At 38.0% G+C, this 25,188-nt stretch overlaps 1 non-coding gene across 1 annotated transcript; it reads right to left on the minus strand.

Moving 5' to 3' along the window:
* Positions 1–11,056: 11,056 nt before the first annotated feature.
* On the minus strand, positions 11,057–11,175 carry LOC126912777 (5S ribosomal RNA). Its single transcript, XR_007707429.1, has one exon. It is a non-coding gene; the product is annotated as a 5S ribosomal RNA (ribosomal RNA).
* Between the last annotated feature and the right edge of the window lie 14,013 nt (positions 11,176–25,188).

Raw genomic sequence — 25,188 nt, forward strand, 5'->3', positions numbered from 1 at the left:
GTGGCAGGGGGAGTCTATCGTGGACCTGACATGGGCGTCTCCATCTTTGGCTTCCAGAATAATGCACTGGAGAGTTGCTGAAGAGGTGGTCACACTTTCCGACCATCGCCATATCTTCTTTGACGTGGCACCTAATCCCGCGAATGGTCGGAGTCATCCACACTCTAACCCTCCGGCACGACGATGGGCCCTCAAACGACTCGATCGAGATATGCTCATCGCAGCCGCCAACGTCGTTGCCTGGCCAGAGGACAGTTCTCGAGGGATCTCGCCCGATCCGGAAAGGGAGGCAGCCTGGTTTCGGGATAGAATGGCATCAATTTGTGACGCTTCTATGCCCCGAATCAGGTGCGGCCAGCGTCCTGGAGCGGCTTACTGGTGGTCGGCAGACATTGCACATTTGCGCTCTGTCTGTCTCAGGCACCGACGCCAGTTCCAGCGTGCTCGACGCAGAAGACAGCCGAGTGCTACAGAAGAGCAGATAACCAGAGCCTACAGAGAGTACAGGGATGCAACTATGGCACTCCAGCGCGCCATCTCAGATGCCAAGTCTCGGTCCTGGAGAGAACTCCTTGAGGGGCTGAACAGGGATCCATGGGGAAGACCATATCGTCTGGTCATGGGTAAACTTCGTCCGTGGGTACCTCCCCTTACGGAGACTATGGATCCAGATCTGCTGGAAAGGGTGATAAGCACGCTCTTCCCAGTAGTGAGAGACAGTCCCTCACTGCCCCTACCATCAGACTGGTCCTCTGACTTGGGGGTAACCGAAGGGGAGTTGGATCGAGCCGTGCGCCGAATGAGCGCTCGTAATACCGCACCTGGCCCGGATGGTGTTCCTGGCCGAGTGTGGGCTCTGGCTATGCATGCTCTTGGGAACCGCTTGCGTCGGCTGTTCGACAGCTGCCTCGAAACAAGCGTGTTTCCCATTCCCTGGAAGGAAGCCGGATTGGTCCTCTTGAAGAAGCAAGACAGGCCCGCGGAGTCTCCCTCTGCATATCGTCCCATCTGCCTGCTCGACGAGGTTTCCAAGCTCTTTGAAAGAGTGATTGCTGAAAGGCTCGTCGAGCACCTGTCGCGTGTTGGTCCCGACCTGTCTGAATGTCAGTTTGGTTTTCGACAGCAGCGTTCTACCATAGATGCAATACTATGTGTACGGTCGCTGTCGGATGAGGCAGTTTCCAGGGGTGGGGTTGCGTTGGCGATAAGCCTAGATATCGTCAATGCATTTAATTCCTTACCCTGGAAGGCAATCAGGGAGGCCCTAGTTCACCATAGGGTCCCTCCTTATTTGCAGAACATTGTCGGGGCCTACCTACGTGACCGGCGCATCCGCTATGTGGGCCGGGACGGTAGCGTTCAGCAGAGGGAAATAACGTGCGGGGTTCCACAAGGATCGGTATTAGGTCCTTTACTGTGGAACCTCGCTTACGATGCGGTCTTGCGTGTCGATCTTCCCGCTGGCGTCCATATTGTGTGTTATGCAGACGACACTTTGGTTATGGCCAGTGGGAATACCTTCGAGGAGACCATCCGGCTTTCAGAACTCGGCGTGGCAAAAGTCGTGGCCTCAATCCACGAACTGGGCTTAAAGATAGCGCCTCAAAAAACGGAGGCGCTGTGGTTTCACAAGCTGCCGAGGACCAGGGAGCCGCCCAGTTCGTCGGTAAGAGTTGGAGATGCGCAAGTCCAGGTAGGCCGGTACATAAAGTATTTAGGCCTAACCTTGGATGGTCGGTGGGGCTTCGAAGAGCATTTCGAACGCCTGGTCCCCCGAGTCGAGAAGGCAGTGGGTGCTCTGCACAGACTGCTGCCTAACATTGGGGGACCTCGAGAAGAAGTTCGCCGCCTCTACGCGGGTGTCGTGCGATCGATGGTCCTTTACGGGGCGCCTGTTTGGTCAGCTAGACTGTCAGGTGTCCGACGTTGCAGAACGAAAATCTATCGTCTGCAGCGGAAAATGGCCATCCGCATCGCACGAGGGTACCGAACGGTGTCCTTTGAGGCGGCAACTCTCCTGGCTCGCTTTCCGCCGTTGGATATTTTGGCGGATATGGACGCCAAGGTCTATGACCGAATCCGTGCTATCCGACGAAGCGGCAGCGGTAGGGTGCCAGGAGTGGCGTTCGTTAGGCTGAGGCGGCAAGAAAGACGACACGCGCTCGAGCGGTGGCGTGAGCGGCTACAACAGCCAGAGATCTCACGCAAGCGCGTTGTCGAAGCAATCTTGCCGCACTTCGAAACCTGGCTGAAAAGAGAGGAGCGCGTCTCCTTTAGACTCACTCAGGTACTGACCGGGCATGGTTGCTTCGGTGAGTACCTGAACAGGATAGGGCGAGAGGCCACGGCAAATTGCCATCACTGCGGAGGTAACCTGGACTCCGCACAGCACACGCTCGAAGAGTGCCCAGCGTGGGTCTCAGAGCGGCGGGTCCTGGTTACCAAGATCGGGCGAGACCTGTCTCTGCCAGCAGTAGTAAAGGCTATGCTGGCAGATACAGAAAACTGGAGGGAAGTGGTCTCATTTTGTGAGACAGTAATGTCACAAAAAGAGGCTGCTGAGCGGGATCGGGAGAGGGCAGATCCTGCTCGTAGAAGGCGTCGAGGAGGCAACCGCCTTGACGCCTAATACGCCGAAATACCGCTTGCATCAACTGCAAGCGGTCCTTTGGGGCCACGGGCGCATAGAGAGGGGACTCTAGGCGCCCACTCAGTGACCCCAGGGAAGACGGCGGCACAGTGGTCACGTGCTGCCGTGTAATTTGCACAGTGAGGCGTAATAGGAGATACGAGTCTCCTTAGGGATGTGCCGTAATAGGCGTTGCATCGTGGGGGCTCCGGAGCAGGTCTACTAGAGGACCCGGTGCCCCTTACAGGTGCTGAGGGTGGCCACCGGGGTGGTTTTAGTGAGATAAAAATCCCACACTCCCTAGTCTTTTTATCCCCAGAAAACTAGGCGCCTTTTGAAGGTTTCCCCCCGTGAACAAAAAAAAAAAAAAAAAAAAGATACGAGAGATTCCTATAACGCATGCCATACGGACCCGCATACGGACCCTCAGTATGCGGGGAAACGTTTTTATTGGTCGGTAACGTAAGCACAAAGCAAGTCCCCGCACGCATTGAATCGACCGAGTTATCGACCGATGATCATTGGTAGTTAGCTCGCATGCGGGGAGTCCCCGCATTCGGGCTAACGACCGACTTATCAACCAATGAAAATGCGCCCTAAACCGTGATTTTTTAAATTAATTAGTATGTCTCACTGGAAACATTATTCAATACATAATTTCTACGATGTGTAATTTTCTGGGTAATTTCTAAAATTTCCTAATTAGCTTGGAACATGCTCTTGATACTGCCACTATCTGAATATCCTGTATTCATAGCCACTATAATGGCTATAATAGTAGCAGCTATCGGCTACATCGCCCCTCTCAAGTGTCCCCCTGTATCTAGATTGATATACTTGTAAATAAAGCTCTTGAGTAAGACGGATGTCCTGTGTTTACAGGAGCCACTTGCCCCTGTCACATCGGTACCCTTATCGAAACCAGGATTAGGGTGGAAAAAGTTAGAAAAAAAATTGGAGCTTATGTTTCCAATACGTTGGTACTTAACGCGAATGAATATTAGTTTGGAAATAGTTAGATGGATTTTAAAATTGAATATGTGTTCGTGTTTTTTTATTTTATTTTATGATTCGTTTGGTACCACCCTAAGTGTTCATTATAGTGTTTGATTCCTAAAAGCCAAAGTTTTATGTTACTTTACTGTGTAATAATAAACTAAAACTCCTTATTTTCCTTAATCCAATAAAAGGGAACAAGATGATACCAGTCATCTCCTTTTCAACAAATGTGTCTCGGATAACTCTGTTCTGAAATGTGACTAAACATTAGTATTTTATGTCCAAGACTTCTTAATACCAAATAGTAGGCTCGTATATAGAACCTTTTTTAAGCTAGTCAATGTGCAGACGGATCACCTGATGGTAAGCATTCCCCGCCGCCTATGGACATTTGAAGCACCCGAAACGTTACAAGTGCGTTGTCGGCCTTTTGGGGGTAGGAATTTGGAGTATAGGGGTATTATTCCGGTCGTGCCAACCTATTCGTGCTGACGCATGGCTCTCCCACACTAGCTCAGTAAAGTCAAAATACACATTAGAAACTTGCAGATTATTCTTAAATCTTTTATCTACCAAAAACTTAGATGTATCTATCTAAAATTTTAACTAAGTACTCCATGTCAAAACACGCTTTGCATAATTAACATAAGTGTATGAAATTAATTTGCTTTTACCTTTGAGAGTTGCCGTGATATTAAAGTAGATCTTGTATACATAAATAATATTAATATGCGTACGATAAGTATATTTACAGCATGTTACTACATACATAGTATAACTATACACCATGCGAGGATGTTTGTTAAGGGTTTATGTTAAACTAACTATGCTATCGCTCCGGTTTTGCGTGAAAATGTTCTAAGCAGGGCGTTATCTTAATGTCTTACTTTACATATGAAAATAAAGTTATGCTCCTTATAATAGGGTGCGAAGTATCAACTGCTTGGTATGTCTAGATAAACCTGAATGGTGGAAGTAGCTAAAGAAGTTTGTATGGAGAAGTACATAGCTATATAGTATTATAAATCAGACGATAACTCCCATACCGACATGGTAATTGTTCTTTTCCCCATTCCTTTGTGAATTAATAAACAATTTTAAAATTAAATTCACTGAATGCCTACTTAGAAAATTTCGGACACGCACAGAAATTATTTAGATTAAAAAATTCACCCTGAATAACTTACAATTAAACGTTTGATGTGGTTTCCAACCAAAACCGCGAGTAAGGTAATCGAGGCATTTTTGTTTAGCAAGAGGGCCCTTGTACCCGAATAAATCATTCATCGGTACGTAAAGGTAAATATTTGGTTCACGCAGGGCGACCTCGCCGGCGCCGGTGTCGCTATGCTATAGACGTTTACACAAAACCGTTTTAATATAAATACAACAATAATAATAATAAGTTCGCAAGTCTCATAGTCCTAGTGAATCCATAAGACATGTTATTTCTGGTTGTGGTCGTTTGGCTAATAGTGAATACTTGCATAGACATACCTGATTACATCTATATCAAAAAAAAGAAGAAAGCTTGAAACGGTAACTCTTAAGTTTAATAAACAAATAGTTAATAAACCTCGACAACTCCAATAACAGTAACAATACTAATTGTGTCTAGACCAAACGTTTGTTCCAGATTCGAAACGAACGAACGAACGAAATTTTATGGTTACAAAATGGTGAAAAAACTACACAATATATTTTTATTTCTTCTAACTAATCACATAGGCACCTACTTAGTGCTTCTTTACGATGCGTTTGTTAAAGTAGATAAAAAAAATATGTGAAAAAAGGTAATTATTTACAAGGAGCACAGAGGAAGACAATGCATAAATATTTAATAACACATCACCACTCCATTACTCGACCGGTAATATCGGCAAATTGAAGAATTGCAACTCCCGGGATAGGCAGGGAATAAAATAAGGAAGGAGCATGTAACCCTCTTAGAGGCCGGGGCCACGCCAAGACTTGCCGGTCTCGGAAGCTTTATGAATAATTCTTTTATATCTTCCCTCTCAGAATTTTCGTGAACATTAGATACGTGAAATTTTCATATTCATCTTGTAGTTATCAATTTGAATTTGAACCGCTCATCTTAAGCTATTATTGCTCGTGTTACCCAGCATTGAAAGGTGGGGAGCAAATGTGTAAAATACAAACATGTAGATATAAATGGAATAAAAGCTTCTTGTGTGGCTGCAAAATGTTTCTAGGGATTTTAAAGAGACGTAACATGTAATTCCCGTCAATGGTTTCATGATGAAATTGCTAGGATTAGCTCAAGATTTATCTATCAATTTTATTGCTGAACAGCCGAAGTATGCCATATAAATGAATAGAAAACCTGAATGACTTAAAGTCTGATTAGAAGAAGAAAATCAAAACTGTGTTCTAAAACCAAAAACTAAAAACAAACAAAAGGTAAAAGCAAAACAACAATTATTGGTCATACGAGTACGTACTGATAGTTTACCCACCCACTAATAGATTAGAAGTGTGTGTGTTATCCCAGCAAGATATTATCGAAAGTGGTCATTTTAATCTTATAGATCTGTAGTTCAGCTTCCATAGTTGTTACATACATTTTTAAATTTGATATGACCAATAGGAGCCGAGCAGTGGATGATAAATTATATTAATACGAAAGTAACTCATGTCTCTGTCTCTTCTTTACGCCTAAACCACTGTACCGATTTGAATAATTATTTTTGTGTTGGATAGTCCATTTATCGAGAAAGGTTATAGACTTAAAAACATAATGAAGAGTATGAGCTGAGCAAAGCAGAGGAAGTAGCTAGTTCTATAATATTTATCCAGAAATTAATCGTGGAGTGAACCTGCTTTGCTAGATTTCTAGATCATGAATCACGAAGACATAACAGTTTCACATATCACTTACACTTTATTTCATTTGCTAACGAATAGAGTTTTACGGCACATAAACTCTCCATTACGGCTATAATATCTTCTAGTGATAACAAGGCTTCTAGTTTTATAGTGCATAAACCAGTCATTCTGACCTCTCTACCCCTTCCTTGTTCTTACAATACGCTGTATAAGAACAGTGATTTGACCCTGGATTGTAGGTCTTCTAACACTGGTTGGTTTATAAAGACTATTGTAACGGTCTCCATGCAAGAGTAGATTTTGTGTCAGAAACTTGAGTAGCAACAAATCTTTTATTTTCCTTTGTTGCTTAATGTCTTGTACGACAATTTCTCATCTTGTGTATGGAAAGAATAGAAAAAAGCAACCGACCATTGTATATTATATAAGAGACGATTTTTTTTCTATGTTTTGTGATTTTAACGTGTTTTTTTTTTTACTTCCGTGATGTGAGTGGGGTATGGTAATTTGGGTGAATATGTCAGGGGCATTACAATGGAATAGAAGTCGTTGGCATTCATTATCCGAGGTAGCGGGAGCAGGCGCTGCGGCCCGCCCATGTTTGTAGCCGTCACTGACGGACGTGTTACACTTGCGGCACTATTTATCTACACATTAGGAAAAATAAAATAATTAATCAGATAATTATACTATTATTTTGCTTAATATTTAAACTGCTTTCTGGTTTAAGTAATCTATGCAACGCAAAGTCTCTGAGCGCAATTCCAGACTCCATACTACCACTGAAAAAAATTCGAGACCCCTTGTCGTTTGTTTAGTTATTTTATTATATTTTATGTTATGTATTTTTTAGTTATAGGCTATTTGTTTAGTTATATCATATCCATCTAACTTAGCTCAATATTCGAGCTTACGTTTTCAGGTGAATAATAAACTACAAAATAAATATGCTAAACCTTTTACCCATTTAAAAAACTAAAACAAAACACATTTTACTAAAAACTAGGCCTGTTTAATTTTAATCGTACTACTATGAAAAAGCTAGCATAATGACGCATAATGGTCTGTCAAGTAAAGGGATGGCTTTTTTAACATTACATTGTTAACAGCTCTCCGAGCCCCGTTGAGTTTAATTAGTGTGCTTTTCGCGAACCCAACCCTTACGGAAATGTTGTTCCAACTAAATACAAGCTGACAAAATGAGAGTGAAAAAGTGCTCTGGGAATTACAATAGGTGCAACCTCAGAGCTTTTTCATTATATAAATGCGTTGCTGACTTGTCAAAAAGTAATTGGTCGTATGATTTTAGGTATTTGATTTTAACTTTGTAATAACGTTGAAGAGTCTATAGACAGGTAAATAACAAAAAAAGAACTATTTAAGTTTCAAATTATTTAACAAATATGTCTGAATTGCACAATTTAGTGAACGCAAGTGTAAATAAAGGACATTTCACACAATGGCAAATGGTTGCGTATACTCACACACATAGCTATATCTACGTCACGATTCCGCCCCACAAAACCTTTACATCGCAGCAATGGCTTCCAATTCATTTAGAAACAGCATGAAAAACCAAATACACATCAATGGAAACTAAAGGTGTGAAAGAGAAAGGGATACTTGAGAAAGGAATACTTCAAAGGAAGGCAATCATTTAGTTTAGTAGAACTAACTAACTAACAGTATTTCGCTTAGCGGTTTTGTGACACAATTAAAAGTTAGCACAAGAAGTATTTCCATTCAGGAACAGAACCGTTTGCTTTTGCAGAAGGCGTGTGGCATTGTCGTGTTTAAATGGTATTTAATTAAGTAGACATTTAATTAAGTATGCTTATCTTTAGACGGGTTTTACGACAGCCCTGTGCTGGGAACAACTTAAGATTTACACTTTACACTGATGAATAACGCCTTGTCTTATTCATAGGAGAGTGATAAGATGTTTTCTACTGGTTTTCCCTCCTTTATACCTCTCTATTTAGCCTCGAAGGGGTGACGTAACAATATAATGTTGACACAATTTTAGATTATTTATTTATAAAAATATTATTTACTAGCGATCCGCCCCAGTTTCGCATGGGTGCAATATTATGCATGTATTATACATAAAAATCTTCCTCTTGAATCACTCTATCTATTAAAAAACCGTATCAAAATCCGTTGCGTAGTTTTAAAGATTTAAGCATACAAAGGGACAGAGGGACAGAGAAAGCGACTTTGTTTTATACTATGTAGTGATGTACACTTTGTTCACCACACAATAGACAATACCATAAAGGATAACACATTCCAAGAATGAGGTAGAAAGGTACTGCATATTCCTGATAATTCTTACTGCAGACCTGTTACAGGAAAAGCAATAATGATAACAGACACAGTGCACATGCAAGAAAACAAAAATAAAGTACCTAAGCACAAAGTAATTAAAAGAGAACTGAAAACTAAGATGACAATGAGCTTTATTGAAATCGTAAACCTTATGTTCACGAGCTAACTCACTAGTGCAACAGTGCAATTGATTATAAACCTTTTAACGAAAGCAATTAAAGTCATTTTTATGAGCAGTACCTTTGATAGTGTTCTTTTTTGGTTTTTAATCGGCTACACGTTGCCGTCGATGTTCCATTTACGCAAAAGCCTTTGCAAATCGCCTTTGCCTCGACCATGGAAACGGATCTAATGAAAACGCCCATTTATTCCGGTGTCCGACTTAATGGAAGGATATCGACCAATCCTGATTGACGATTTAAATATACGTATTCCGAATAGGTTTTTCAAAGTTAAATTTATGTGTTCTGTGATTTCTGCTGAGGTGTTTTGGCCCATTTAATAAATCCGATTTATACATGTATGGGTAAACTTGTTAGAGCATAAAATCATTATTTTTCAGAAAACAGTGAGAAAATTTGCCGAAGAAAATGTAGATCCTTCGAAAAAGCGAGGTGATCATGCCTGGCGGACTTTCTGCCCAACTGTTGTTCGTTGGGATTTTCTATCCATGTTTATTCGCATGTAAACTTCATATGTGCAATGTAGGATTTATGACGTCATCTGTGGATTTGCCTGTCGAACGTCTATGTGAGACTTCTGTCAGGTCTTCTTTTAACGAGAAGAAAGCAACAAACACCATCGTTACTCTTAAAAAATCGCTACAAATAGAAGCGTTTCATATAACAAACTTGATGAAAACTAAACGTTAAAGTAAGCACACCTTTATAAGTCCCTCCGGGGAAATAACAATCAATAACTGCAAACTTTATTAGTAGTGGTTAGGTCTAAAATTTTACCTCAAAATTACATCAGAACATAATTGGTTAACAACATGATGTAAATACTTCGAAACGAAGTTTGAACAAGGCCTAAAGTACTGGGTCAAACCATCGGCCCTGTTAGCTAAGTTACTTCATCGTTGTTCAAGAAGTTTCAGTTTACCCTAAACTTAATGAAATTATTATAACACAACGTATTGACGGAACTACGCTTTTATACGTTATATATAGTTTGCGTTTTTGGAGACGAGGGCTCTTATTTTATAAACGTGAGACATAATTAATGAATAATGTTGTAGGGCTTAACTATTTTCTTATATGTAATGGGTCGACGTTTAGCTTTCGCCTGGTGGTAAGCGATGATGTGGTCTACGATGGTGTATGCTTGCCCATAAGCAAGCTTTTCACTTGGGCCTTGATGACTCCCAGGTTCTTTGGACTTAGTCGGGGAACATAGACTCTGGCAAAGATTTCCACCAAGGAAGCTTGAAGTGTAACGCTTCGTGTGAGTGGGTTGTATATTTACCGTGAAACGGTAGCACTTCGCCGATTGTCTTGTGCTATGAATATATTATTTGGTATGAATCACGATGAAAAAGACTAGGGGGGAATCAAGTTGTGTAATTCCCCCTCACACTCACCGAAGGTCTTCCAATTTTCAGTTTCAGTGCCTGTGTTCGCGGCTTTGCTGCTGGGCCTCCACAAGCACATCATCGTTGATGAGCTTCTTGGCATGTCTCTTGATGTGTTCTAGTGTGTCTGGCTGGTACTCGACTAGTTAAAGACAACGCCATGACATCATAATCACAGCTGTACGATACAGTGCAGCCTTATGGCTGATTATTCTATTGTTCCTGTGTATTAAATAAAACATTGTTCCTAATTGTACAATATTAATTAGGGAGATACAATTAGTATGTATAATTTTCACCACACCTGTAAATAAGCATGTTATTTGAAATAAATTAATATTGTGAAGTAACTATAATTAATTTTGTTTGACATACTAATAATTAATTCAATCAGAATAAGCTGATTACTGGTATACTAGCTTATAATACTGTAATATTCTGAATTACATTATTGAGGTAGATAAGGTTATTGTTAATTTAGAACACGGAGCTTCAAATACGCTATACTAGCTTCGTATTAATGTACAATGAGGTTATATTGCCTAATGTACGAAATTACGTATAAGAAACCACCCCGTTCCTACTCCTGTTTTTCGAACTGGAGCCCCGGTAAACCCGCTAGGTAGTCCGTAGCTCCGGATCAGGCATCAGCCCTATTGGGCTCCATCTGTGGAAAAGGCTAACGTCACGCGGTATTCCCAGGCGGTCACCCATCCAAGTACTAACCTCGCCTAATGTTGCTTAACTTCGGTGATCCGACGAGAACCGGTGCTTTCAACATGGTATGGACGTTGGACTTCGCGAGGTCTTGCGTGAGCGATCTAGACGCGATGCGATGCGGTGCGACGCGGCGCAAATCAACAAGCTGTCAAAATCTATTGACGTGGCCTGCGTGACCAACCGCATGTGGCATGCTTTGAGGCGCAGCGCGAACTGGACGCGGTGCCGTAATTTTTTTTGTTTATAATATCGGAAACAGGAACAAAACGAAACGATCCATATACACGTAGGACATAACCCACCGTGTTGCACCGCATCGCGTGTCATCGCACCGCTTCGCATTCGGGCAATTGTTTTTCTTACACGGAGGTTATTGAGTATTTTTACTAACTTAACAGTAACTATTACTTAACGCTGTTGCCTCATCGCCATCATCATCTTATGTACCAACATTACATTAATAAATACAGTTATTCAGACATAAAGAGCTTTAAACCTCAACATCTTTCCTACAAAAGCCAAATCTGTCTCAATCCCATTTTCTCACTATTTCATTCATCTTTCAAAGTAAAACAAATGTTCACAGCAATTGCTACTTACCGCCTTCATAGAATTTGTAGAGGTCTAGATTCCGGGGGCTTTATTGAAAAGCCATAAATAATGACCCTTCAACTAGGCAAATAGGTACAGATAGGGAAGATAAATAATGCTATTAAGCCAATACTTTTTCTCAATGATCTTTTAGCAACAAGAAGTTATGTTTTTATACTTTGAACCACAGAACATAGAAATACCATAAAAGGCGCATACCGCTCATGTTAGTATAAGAACCAGCGTGGCAAGCACGTGAACAGAGGAATACCATTATTGGTTTTTATTGAAAATAACTATTGTTTTCCGGGTTAAAAAATACATAATGTAGGTATTTATTTCTGTCCCTGTATGTATTTATGTCACATTCATTAGCATTTAGCAATTTGTGGGCATAAGATTTAGAATATCCATCATTCGCTATAAACTTCGCAATTATAATAATAGACTTTCAAAACATAACATGAATAAATTGCCAGGTTGCAATTTTTATTTGTTGATCTTTTTCCATGGAGTATGCAAAAGAACAGATATGTCACAGTCACAGATGGTAAGCGATCAGCGTCGCCCATTGGCACCCGCAATACCAGAAGAGTCACGGGTGCGTAGCCGGTCTTTTAAAATTACGTTTTTTTATAATTTTAATAATAATTTTCCATAATAGGCGACCATTTATATCTTTGTTATGAACATTTTAAGACGTGGCTGGCAAAATAACTTAAACCGCAAGTTTTCAACACTCAAAACACCGTTCCCGTTTCAATACGCCCCAGAATTACGTTTGTCTCGATTCTTGAAACTACGTGAATGAAATACCGAGTATTGCAAGTGTTGGGAATGTTAAAAAATATTCCTTATACAGCGAAATCGGTTCGCGTTGTTATAATATAAGATTAATGAAATGAAAACGTTCTAGTCTGTTAATACTTCTATTAAATTGAGATTTATAAATGCTGTTTTTTATGGTATAAGCCGGTAAAGGTGCAGACGGATCACCCGATGATAAGCAATCGCCGCCGGCCCTGGACACCAAAAGCGTTACAAGTGCGTTGCCAGCCTTTTGGAGATTAGGAATTTAAGGGTTGTTGAGGAATCACATATATGTGCACATTACAGCACATAATGCCATTGTACAATGTACACCCACTTTTCAACATTTGTGTTATAGTGAACCTATTGCCATATACCGGACAGTCTGTTAGGACCAGATACCATTAAATAAATTAACATTCTCACCTCTATAAAATAAATATTTTCAATGATTTTAAAGTCTCTTGCACTCCATACTTCCATATCTTGTATAAGAGCGACCACGGTTTGGTAGGAGCGGAGTATTTTAAAATTCATTCATGAGTTTTCCGCCCCTGTTGGTAGCTAGACGGTGGGTGCGCCTTCTTAGAATTTAACTGCTTTCAATTTATTTTGAGTTGAGAAGAATGCCTACAAACGTGTTGAATAACCAAGTGAGTTTTTAGAAAGGTACCGAGGCTGGGTCGTTAGAATGATTATTATTGTATGTAAGCAATGTTAAGTACCCATAGAATATAATAAAAAATGGTTCACACGGCTCAAGTATTAAAATAAACATTTTGACTTTTTAATACAAATTTTTACACGCACCATGTAGTTGTTTATGTTCTATATTTATAACAATACATATAATAAAACTGTAGAAGTGTAATTTCTGTACACTGATAATATAAAAATAAAAAATAGACCCTATTATTTATTTTCATCAATACAACAGTATCCCAAAAACATGTGCCTACATACTAAACACCGAACCAGAAACTGCAATATCCAACGTCTCCAAAAGTAATTACAGGCAATCGACTCAGACTCTCAATATCAAACAATACTTGGTGAAATCGTGACCACTACCATCGAAGCAGTGCCTAGTTCTGTCCAATATCAATTCAATATTGACGTTGAGGTATAGCGAGCATCGATCACGGTGTTCCAAAACCATTACGGCTAACATGACACCGGCTGTCAGGCCACCCGTGTACTTGCACAAGTTAATCACGTATTCCTAATACTATACGTTGTTGGCCACACCTGGCCTGTATTGCTTGGATAGGATACGAATATGCTAACAAATCTAGATATGATTCAATCCTAGGATTCCTTGAAAGCTGATCAGTTTACTAATTACGTTGTACGGCTTATATTTGTAGTAACGATCGTGAGAAATCACGGTTTACTCACCAGTTTATTTACCAGTTAAGTATCACTGTAGTAGAATTATAGTAATATATACATCGACTATAATAATGCTTTTATCTTGATGTTATGAATGGAACATTGTAAGGTACGGTTCTGAGATATTCACGTTCATTCTCACCTATACCAATAGTCCTCGGACCAAAACCAAATAAGTCTTCAAACAATTTAATAGTGAACAAACCTTGCAGTATTATTTATTAACTACTAGCTTCTACCAGCGGCTTCGCCCACATTCCCGTGGGATAAAAAGCCTATGTGTTATTCCAGACCATAACCTATCCCTGTTCCAAATTTCATCTCTATCTCTTTAAGGAGTAACAAACAAACATACAATCTTTCACATTGATAATATTAGTAGGATAAGTATTTCCTTAGAATAGGATCCCAGATAGTAATAATTTATTTGAATATGTACTACAAAAGTAATCAACAAGTGATGATTTGCAAGGATCAATACAGAGCAAGATTGATCACGAGATCTAATAGCTTCACACGGAACAATATCGGTCCCATTCCGCAATGTCATCAACTGATCATTTGTTACCCATCCGATATCATTTTGTGATCATACCGTTGCGTTGTCGAATTTTTGAATAATTAACTATATTTCATAGTCGATGAAGAATATTGGAGGCAGACATTTTGTTTGTTCACCTTTTATAATAGATTTTCTATCGATTTAGTTAAGTTTGAATATAATATGTAATTATGTAGTTTTTACCCTCCTAATTCACGCTTGTGTGGGGTTGACTTTGGACAAAAACTTACATACAAACTTTGTACAAATTAACGGTAACGTTTAAAAATTGGGTATTCTAAAATTGGATGCTTTATCAATCAGTATCAGATAATGAAAAGTGTACGAATAAGGGTGCTTTTCCACCAGAAATGTGCTATGCTACGTTGCTGTGGTTGCGTTTGGCTTCCACCAATACATACACATAGCTTAGCACTGGTGAAAACGGACTCAGTTAAGTTATGTTTTTTGTACGGAAGGATGCGTGCTTAGGATGGCTTCCCTCGATGGCTCGAGCATCGTATCTTCCTCGCATATACACAGCTTATCTATCTATCTATCTAGCTACATAGCTTAGTATCAGTAAAAACAGTCACATAGTTTAGCTATTGCATATTCGTAACACAGTAAAATAGCATATCTCTGGTGGAAACGCACCTAACTTTGAAAGCGGCTTCAAGTATAATTATTATGAATATCGTATGAAAATGTATCTATACTCCTAAATTCTTTATACATTTCCATAGAAATAGATAGATACTATACCTAAACTGCTTTCATATCTGAATATTAAAGTGAATTGGATTTCTGCGCTGACTTAAAGCGAAATATTTTTTATTTCATCTCAACTACCATTGCTCCCAGGCTAGCCGTTTACGTCTGATATTTTACGTAAAATATCCATCTTCAAAAACTAACATAGTTACATTTCGTCAAAATAAAAAAGATTGAACGCGTAAGACTGGAAAATATGAAATAAATAAAATATTTCTTGAGTTTGAGATCGTAATGATACAAGAATAATCTAAAACCGAAAGGTAAGGAAAATGTTAGAACTAATATAGTCTTTTAGTAGATTTACCTATTGATTGCCAGCTGTTATGATTATGATGTAATTAATATCTATATAGATGATTCTGATTCGATTACCTTTGATTGCTAGCTCTTAATTATGTTAACTGTTGCACTACTGATTACATTATAATACACAGTATATTAATTTAATCCTGCTTTACTTCGCTTAAACTTCATCACAAAACATGGAAGTGATTCAAGAATAATGTTTTGAGAGAGTATACTGTTCTTAGGACAATTTACACATGACATACTCATACATTACGAAAACAAACTTAGTTACTCAGTGGCTAATGTACAAGTTTCTGCTGAGAAACGAATATCTAATTTCTGAGTAAGGAAGCAAAGCTGCCGTTGCACTAGACATGAATATTAAACGTTGAATATCTGCCAGAGTGCAGACATTGTGAAAATTCACTTCGATCGAGAAATCGAAATTCCACGCTTCACTTGCATTTTGTCATTAATATGATTCGAACTCGACATTCAAATAAGGTGAATTTTCTGAAGGGAAATGTATGTATATGACAGGATACGACGTGTTGCTCCCAATATTGAGTTTTGATCGCCATTTTATTATGCTGATTTGGAAGCGATTTTCATCTTTCTGTTCGATTAAACATTTTGGTAGAACATCATTGAATGTTGAACAAATTAATGTAATATGCATTGTGTTGGCATTCATGCCTCGTTGGTCGAGTGGTCGCAAGTGCGACTGCCGGACAAGAGGACGTCTTGGGTTCGATTCCCAGGTCGCGCAGTTTTACAGGACTTTTTTCGCTTTTTCGAAAATTTCTCAGTGGTAGCACGGAGTCTGGATTTGTGTCCAATATACTGTGCTATATACTATGTGTTATAAATCCCATAGGGGTGAGGGCCATTAATAGGTTCACCGCCTATTACATGGGACTTATAACACAAATGGTGAAATGTAGATGTCCATTATATAGCGGCATTAAGTGCCGTAATTCGCACCTCTGCCTACCCCTTCAGGAATAAAAGGCGTGACTTCATCTAATTATCAACCTTAAAAGTGTAACTTTGTAGCCCTGTATTACTACGTATTTCCTTATTCGTTACTTTACTTGCACACTTTTATGCTAAGGTATTTGCATACAGCTCCACTCTTAAAATGTGGAAGTGAAATAAAACCAAAAAGCGGCCTGAGTACGTCGTGAATGTGGGAGTGTTTTCTAGCATAAATTCGTGGGAGAGTTCCATAACATTAGGCGTCGAATCAGGAAAATGCACTTGCTCTGGCGCTAACAAGCAAAAAGTTTTTATGAAGCAAAATTTTACTTTTGGGTGTAGACCGTGATAATAACGGGCACCTCGCGAGGGTACTTGGTAAGGTTTAGTGTCTTTTGCTCCTTTTATAGTTAGTGTAGGCAAATATTTTACGCAAAGGAACGTGACCTAAATAATACGCACGTCGGCATCATCACACGTGTCTCATTTCGTTCCTTGGTTATCTGCCAAGTTTTAAGTAACACGGTGAAAGAAAGAGTGAATTCTCCTTTCTCATTGTACTTGTAACATATAAATGAATTAAAAAACTTGTTAACACATTGAACGCCGTGGTGGTCACCGGTGACCGACGTTAGCGAAGGATTTGCCTTCAACAGTTTTCTATTGTCAGTCAAAGACTTAACTAACAAGGTCCCTCAATGTCATTGTATAAAAATGACTGAATGAATTCATTGAAATTGGAATATTGATTATATTTCTTAGAAAAAATTCTAAAGCTTGAAATTTCCTTTGAAGTTGCTATGGCTTCCTTTTGTGTTCTCGTCTATAATAACATGCAAAGCCTTAATCAAAATACACGCTAAAGTGATTGAAAATCTTAGACACAACTCGATCATAATAACATTTCATTACAGTTCACGAGTGCGCGATCACGTTCCAGTAATTCCAATTTCATATGTCGACCCCGGATGAATTGAAAATTTTGTATTCATCGATAATTTCAAGAGCATTCTTATAATACTTATCTCGAGACGGTTGGATCAATAAATTACATGTCTACCTAATCATATTATGAACTTCGTCGGATCCAATTAAAATTATGAAAATAACTGGTTAAGTGGTTAGAGAAGGAAAATAGTAGTATTTTGTCAAGTGCTGTCGGTATTGTGTTTATTGATATACATGATAAATTTAAACTGATATTGCGTGGTTTATATTTGTTACGTACTTGCGTATTACTAACATGGTCCTTGAGTATTTATTTTAAGACTTAACTTTAATTTTATTATAACTTTCGTGAGATATACTAAATTAATTATTACGTTATCGGCTTACACACGTAACTATTTGACGAGGAACTCGACTAGTTTCAAGCCATGCTAGAGGCTCATATTCATGACCAACATTACGCGGCATATAACGCGGCGATTATCACGCTGGTAGTAAATCCTGTAACATGGTTTCAAACTAGTAGTAGATCAGCCGATAACATAATAATTAACTCATTCACTTCTCAATAATATTAATAAGATGAGTCGTTGTTCTACAATCTCATTGGGATTATTTAGTTTATCCATCTTTAACATTTTTAAGTCTTCGTATGGTAACCAAAATAATTCAAAGTAAAGAACAGTAAGGGCAAAACTGATGAGAAATACAAATAAAACTGCGAGTTGGTACCGTCAGAATATTTGTATATTATGGTGTATTCAAAACTTGCTTTTACTTTTCAATTAAATATCGACATCAAACACTAATATGCCCTTTTTCAAACACATTACTAGTTGGAAAAGTTGAATAATATGTCTAGCAGTGCATCGAGATGTGTGCTGATATCAATCCTTCATTTCCTAGTGGAAATTGCGAGTCCATCCGATGTCGATGTGTCCAATGGTTCGGAGTCATGACACGTTTGTGATCACATACGCTTCAAAGAGGTCTTATTGTAATCTGTAATTATAATGGTAATTTTAAATGTATTCTTGAATACTTATATACACGATTTTTCACTGATAACTTTAAGCTTTTTAATATTAGATCTGGTTTATCTGCGATCTATATAACCTATTGGTAGGAAGAAAACATTGTTTATGGAAACCACTCTTACGGTCGTGGTGGCCTGGAGGTTTACCTAAGACGTCCGCTTCTCACGCTTCTTAGGATGGTGCGGGTTCGAAACCTACCAATGGCAAGTACAATGTGACATTAGCCAAGTTTTACGTACCTACTTTCTAAAATTATTTAGACACCACTAACTAAATGCTTACTGTATGTATATTAAACCTTAATTAAACATTCCAAATAGCATCGATACTATCTACTAGCTTCCAATCTCACGTTGATAAGAAATTTCGAATTTCAGCGAGCTTCTAAGACTTCACGTCGTGCAAACTGAGACCTAGGGAATCCTGGAACTATTACTCCGCACTGCTATATACAGATTACTTTGAAGCTCGACCCAACTAAACTGTCGGTATGTATCAGTCGGCCAACTACCCGTCTGATACACAAACTGAACCCCAAAATCTGTCTGGCAGTGTCAATTTCACAAAACAATATTGCAGACTTTGACTGCACGGTTGGTGCGGTGGCTGGGCAACTAGCTGCCGTGCAACGTGTAGCGGGTTCGATTCCTGCACGGAGCAATTCTTTGTGTGATCCACAATTTGTTGTTTCGGGTCTGGGTGTGATGTGTATGTGAAATTGTATGTTTGTAAACGCACCCACGACACAGGAGAAAATCCTAATGTGGGGCAACGTTTTTAAAAAAATAGAAATAGAAATAAATAGACTTCTACATAGATGGGTTTGCCATAATTTCCACGTTGGTAGGTGATTTGAAAGTCGTAGTTTCAGCATTCGTCTGCCGGTATAAATGACACAATAGAAAACTCATTGTCTCCTGCATGAATCCGTGTTCCGACATACGACGGGCTAAACTTCTGGTTTATCAGAGAGCTCGAAAGCTCTGTTGTCCAGTCTCTGACAAAGTATAGTGCTTGGGCAGCTCTTACGATTCTTACTGGAAGACAAGACTAATGGCCGTTTTCACTAACCACCCTAACCGTTTCTAACTCAGAATTACTTATTGTATTCGAATGCCTGAACTAACCCCGTTCTTGCAATGTTAACTGTTACTTATAGGTATGTAAAAACCAAAATGTTTTATTATAACTTTCGTACTAAATTAATTATTATGTTATCGGCTTACTCACGTAACTGTTTGACGACGGACTCGATTAGTTTCAAGTCATGCCAGAGGCTCATATTCATGAGCAGCATTACGCGATACACGACGGGGCGAACGCCGCATTGCTACTGGCCAGTAACCGATAACATAATAATTAACCAAAATGTTGTTAAAAGTAATTTATTTTAGCTTAGGTTCCTTAAAATTTAAGAGAGATTAGCTTCTCTCAATTCCAATCTCTTAAACTTAAATGAAAACTTATTGTATTCTACTCTGCACTCAGTGTAGGTACTTACGTATACAGGAAACACAATCACTTTAATAACTCATGCATGGATTTATATATTTACTTAAAGCAACTTAAGTCTAATAACAAACTGCGAATTGATAACCGAAGGTACTTTCGCACAATCTTTGATTTAATGTTGTTTTGTTCCTACAAGGATTCATCCAACTTTGATTATTTACGACACAACTTTCATAAAACTTATCTACGGGATTAATTATTGTAATATTCCGTTAAGGTTCGAGTTATTATAGATTATTGTTTATCCTGGTTCTTGTCGGATAGTTCATCCGATTTGATATATTGTGAGAACTAACATGAGAGATTAACTTATTGATGTAGAGACTGAGGTCGTGTCTAGAATAAATCTTACATACTAGAGTGATAAAATGATTTACGCAAAAATGTATGGCTCTTTTCTAACTTAATAATACTTGCTTACTCTGTACTATAAAGTACAACTTCTAAATAAGATGACTTATCATCTAACTACCGCAACAGATTTGTTTAAATAAAAGATCTGCAATAAGAGTCACACATCAACAGCCTATAAGCGGTCACTGCTTACTAAACCCTCTTCTCACATCGAGAAGGTTTGAGCATTAATCACCACTCTTGCTCAATGCTTTTGAAAAATAACAAGCTTACAATTAGCAATTATAAGACCAGGTTTCCTCACGATACTTTCCTTCGCCGTTATCGCATGGCTATATTGTTTGATGGAATAGGCATTCAAATGCGCTCGACCGGAGTAATTCCTCAGCCTCCCTAACTTCTCCAATCTCCAAAAGGACGGTTAATGCACTTCTCTGGTGTAGCGGGCAGCACGGTCCGTGAGCGAATTATCTCATAAAAAGTCGGTAAACGAGCAGACGGATCACCTGATTTACTCATTAAATTAGTATTGAAAAAACTGATCACCAGTTACAAATTCATGTATTAGGATTGGCCGCAAAAAGCTTCACATAGAGAGGAGTGGAAGGAGACTAGACTCTAAATCTAATCATCTATTAGCTTGAAATCATTTTTTTCTATAAAAATGCAAACGCTAATACAAAAAAGAAATAACAAAATAAATGAATCGATTACTCATTGATTGCTTATTTTCATTGATAGGCGGATAGGGCAAGCCGGCCAATGAAAATTCTCATTTGAATTTTAATTGATTTACGATGGAAATGAATCTGAAAAATCATCAATTGTGTGGATGTTGATCCCTGGTGCATTGCGGTATGTGAAAACAAGTGAAGATTATATATCGAAGCAGTTTAATTTGCCTTTTTATTGGTCACAGTATTGAAGCATGTATGAAAATAAGTCATTGTAATTATGGTCAACGTCACGCCTTTTTTATCTCTGAAGGCGTAGGCAGAGGTGCACATTACGGCACGTAATGCCGCTATGCAATGTACACTCTTTTTTCACCATTTGTATTATAAGCCCCATGTAACAGGCATCAATATTATCATTGTAATTAAATTCTCTCAAAACACTTTGTAAGTAAATATGCAACAATTTTATATAATAAATGATAATATAGACTGGAGTCTACTGATATTGTATGATGAAAAACAGTATGTATAAAGTAATTTGACTGCACGGTTGGCGCTGTGGCTGGGCAACTGGCTGCCGTACAACGTGTAGCGGGTTCGATTCCCGCACGGAGTAACTCTTTGTGTGAATCACATATTGTTGTGTCTTGTGCATGTGAAATTGTATGTTTGTAAACGCACCCACGATATAGGAGCGCATGAGTGACAATTTAGTAAACGATGCCCGTTTTAAAAAAAAATCTTTAGTCGACCAAAAAACTACAAACTAAATTAGAAACCTTATTTGAGAATAGATTCTATACTTCACACTATATATCGTATCTATTGATAGTTTCTGTGGATAGTTTACATAACATTCAAGGATACCATTAATAAATTAAAACGGGGAAAATAAATTAATTACTATCCGTACAAGCGGCTTATCCAAATTATTTATCAATGTTGATTAATACGAAGTATTATCGTGATAAATTGTTGACGAGCTCTCAGTGATTCTGAATTAATAATTAAAGTTCTATATTTTATACAGTGTAATTTCATACAAGGTGAAGTGGCGGTGAATAAGGAACATAGTTATATAGTCAGGCAAACTATTTAGTAGTCAGGTAAGAAAATAAAGATAGATTCAGTACCAGAGACCTTAGCTGTTGGCTACTGAGCCGATAAATGGTTACAAAAGATTTTGCTTCGTCATTATACATACAATTTACTATAGAAATTGCTCCTTTCTCTGTGTTAAATTAATCTTTATTTTCTTTATGGCTGTCGCATCCTTGATTGCCGTTATGGCCAAGAAAGCAGATGAGGAAGTTACGCATATGCTGAGGGCGAGAACGTTTACCATCAGGTGGATACCTACACTATTTTTTCACCTATTCAGTTACGTTACCTATGATTTCGTTAACGAAGAGTCACATTTAAAGAAACTTTTACTCTAACGAAGCAGTTATTATAATCTAAAGAACAAAATTAAATCATACCTGAGTAATACGCTGTTTAATAAAAAATAACCAGGTTCAAGCATCTTACATAAATGCATAAGATGCATTTCATCTCATCCTAAATCAAACTATTAGACGCTGTAACACAGAGCTTGCTAGGCTTACTATTACTGTAAGCTAAAGTACAAACAGTGTTCAATTATGCCGTGTACCTACCTAACATGAATACAATATGTTCTTGCGTACTGCAAGCGTCGAGTTCAAGCGTCAGACTTAAGTTGCTGTCACACCAAGCACAGAGGCACAAGACAGCGTGAAACGCCGACAACGCTTCTTGTAAAGGCTCTGCTTTCGTGTTCAAAGATGTTTATAAGAGCATCCGTTGTTATCATGTTTAAACGTGCTTCCATTTTGTGATTCTGTTCTTGAGTAATTTTATGTTCTTTTGACTAAATAAGTATGTACATCTCAATGACAGTGTTAGTGAAGAGCGAGAGTTTAGTTAAATAATTGTGTGCATTTTTACTTTTTCGGCAGTAAGGCGTAATCATCATTGATTTTCGTAATCTTTCTTCATCATACATTGTAATTAACCCAGTGTACTGTGTTATTAGTATGTTTTGGATCTCATAATTTTTGTTTGTATTTATTGGCTATCTCTAGGAGAGTGAAAGAGAGAGAAAGTGCGATGAGATCACACTATGTAGGAATCAGTATGCCTAATACTTTTTTCTTATTTATAATTAAAGTACAAAATGATATTTTATAATAGTAAAACGATTTTCAATTCCTAAATATATCCTGAATTTCATCACAATTCAATATTACAACAGTGACAAACAAACAAAGCAACTCTACCACTTACAATATTATTTTACGTTCTTAGATCATATTCGCACTGAGCAAATTGTTAGAGGATTGTGAGCAAGCGACATGCAGTTTAATGTTATTACATTCAAAATTGCATTCGTGCACTGCTTGTGTAACTAGTTCCTGTTGGTCTTATGCAAAATATCAAGAGGTTTTTGAGTTGCAACTTAGAATTTATATGAGGATTGTTTTATGTCTTTTAAATAGAAGAATGATAATGTTAGATATATATCTTCTTAGATAAATAAATTTTTGACTGCTAATTGACTTAAGAGATTTTTTGCGATATTGAGATATATACATCTTTCGATGCAGAAAAAATCGGTGATTCCTAATGTGTATATAAATTTATATCGCAAAAAAAATCGCTTAAATCAACCTAACCGTTCAACCATCGTGTCAAAATGTACATACGTAGATATTGATCTACGTATGTACATGTTATTATTATATTTTCACAACACTAATTGTAGTGTAGCATCTAAAAAGAAAAATGTGTTTACCTAAGTTTATAAAAGTAGGTTATAAAAACTATTGAGCAAACTTGACTATAAAGTTAGGTTTATAGTCATAACATAGTTAGTCCTTAGGGACTGTAGCGCAATAGTCAAATAAGAAAACGAAATTGAAAACAGTTTACCTAACTAGCTTTTACCTAGGTTAAAATGTTAAAGGATCAGGAAAATTCAGTACCTACTCCTTGGAATTAAAAAAAAATCTGTTCCACGTGTCTGATTACACAAACCACCAAATAAATTATATCGTTAAGCCCCACCCATATTGCCCCTGGACAATACATTTAGGTAAATTCTGTTTTTGTATACTCAATTCAGGGATATTGATATTTATATAGAAAAACAAAATATATTTGGCTTCCAAGCTGTATTAAGTTCAACTAAGGAAATATAAATCTTCCTGTTGTCAGCAGGACCATTGTTTTCCTATTTTTGTATTTAATGTTTATCTTGAATATTTAATGCTGAAAATGGAAAAAAATATCGGAAAATAATGACAAGAGATGTATTTATAAGTACCTTCGTACCTTCCCTACCGTATAGCCCACGCTGTATATTTCCGTATTGTTCGATTTTTGTGATATTTTCTAATATAAAGAAATATAATATCCCCCAAATTAGAACAGTTACTTCGTACTGACGTAGATATTTATTGAAATAAATAAGTTTAGTCGTTTTTCGTTACGGTACTTTTTTTGTTAAGAATATTATTGTAAGTAAGTAGTTTTTACCTCCTGCTGGGTTCGCCATTACGGCTAGTCGAATAGGTACCACTACCAAAACTTCACCATGGTTCAACTTCAGGGTGGTTTTTAAGTCAGCAAGAGACTGACACTTTATCTAAAGACGAAAAAAAAACTTTTCTTGTTATCACCTCGACAATTTCTTTACATAATATGACTAATATTACAAAGGTTAAGTGCTCAATACTATACAGGTTTGCACCCCTAGTATAAACGATAATGTATTTTACGTAAATATTATCCAAGGAAAAAAATGATCTACTTTTATCAAAAATATTGTTTTTTCATCGTGCCTACTTAATAACCCATAGCAATTTACAGTTTAGAAAATAAATTCGCTAAAAATTTAGACAAAAATTAAATGCTTAAATTGCTGAATGGCTTCCTTCCAATTATCCTAGAGCCATCAAATGATGCTAAGTGCAAAGTTGATTCCAATTACCTAAATCGAAAACTTAGCTCGCATTTCTTGGGAACGTCTGTTAAAGTTTGCAGCTCAGATCTAACTTCAACGAAGTTAAGCGATTAAGCTGATAGTAACTCTCTGAGATCGAATCTTATGATAAAAATGGGTTAATACTTCATTTTAGTTCTTTGTTGGGGCTGATTTTATC

Source organism: Spodoptera frugiperda, chromosome 29 (assembly GCF_023101765.2).
Source record: "Spodoptera frugiperda isolate SF20-4 chromosome 29, AGI-APGP_CSIRO_Sfru_2.0, whole genome shotgun sequence".
NCBI lineage: Eukaryota > Metazoa > Arthropoda > Insecta > Lepidoptera > Noctuidae > Spodoptera > Spodoptera frugiperda.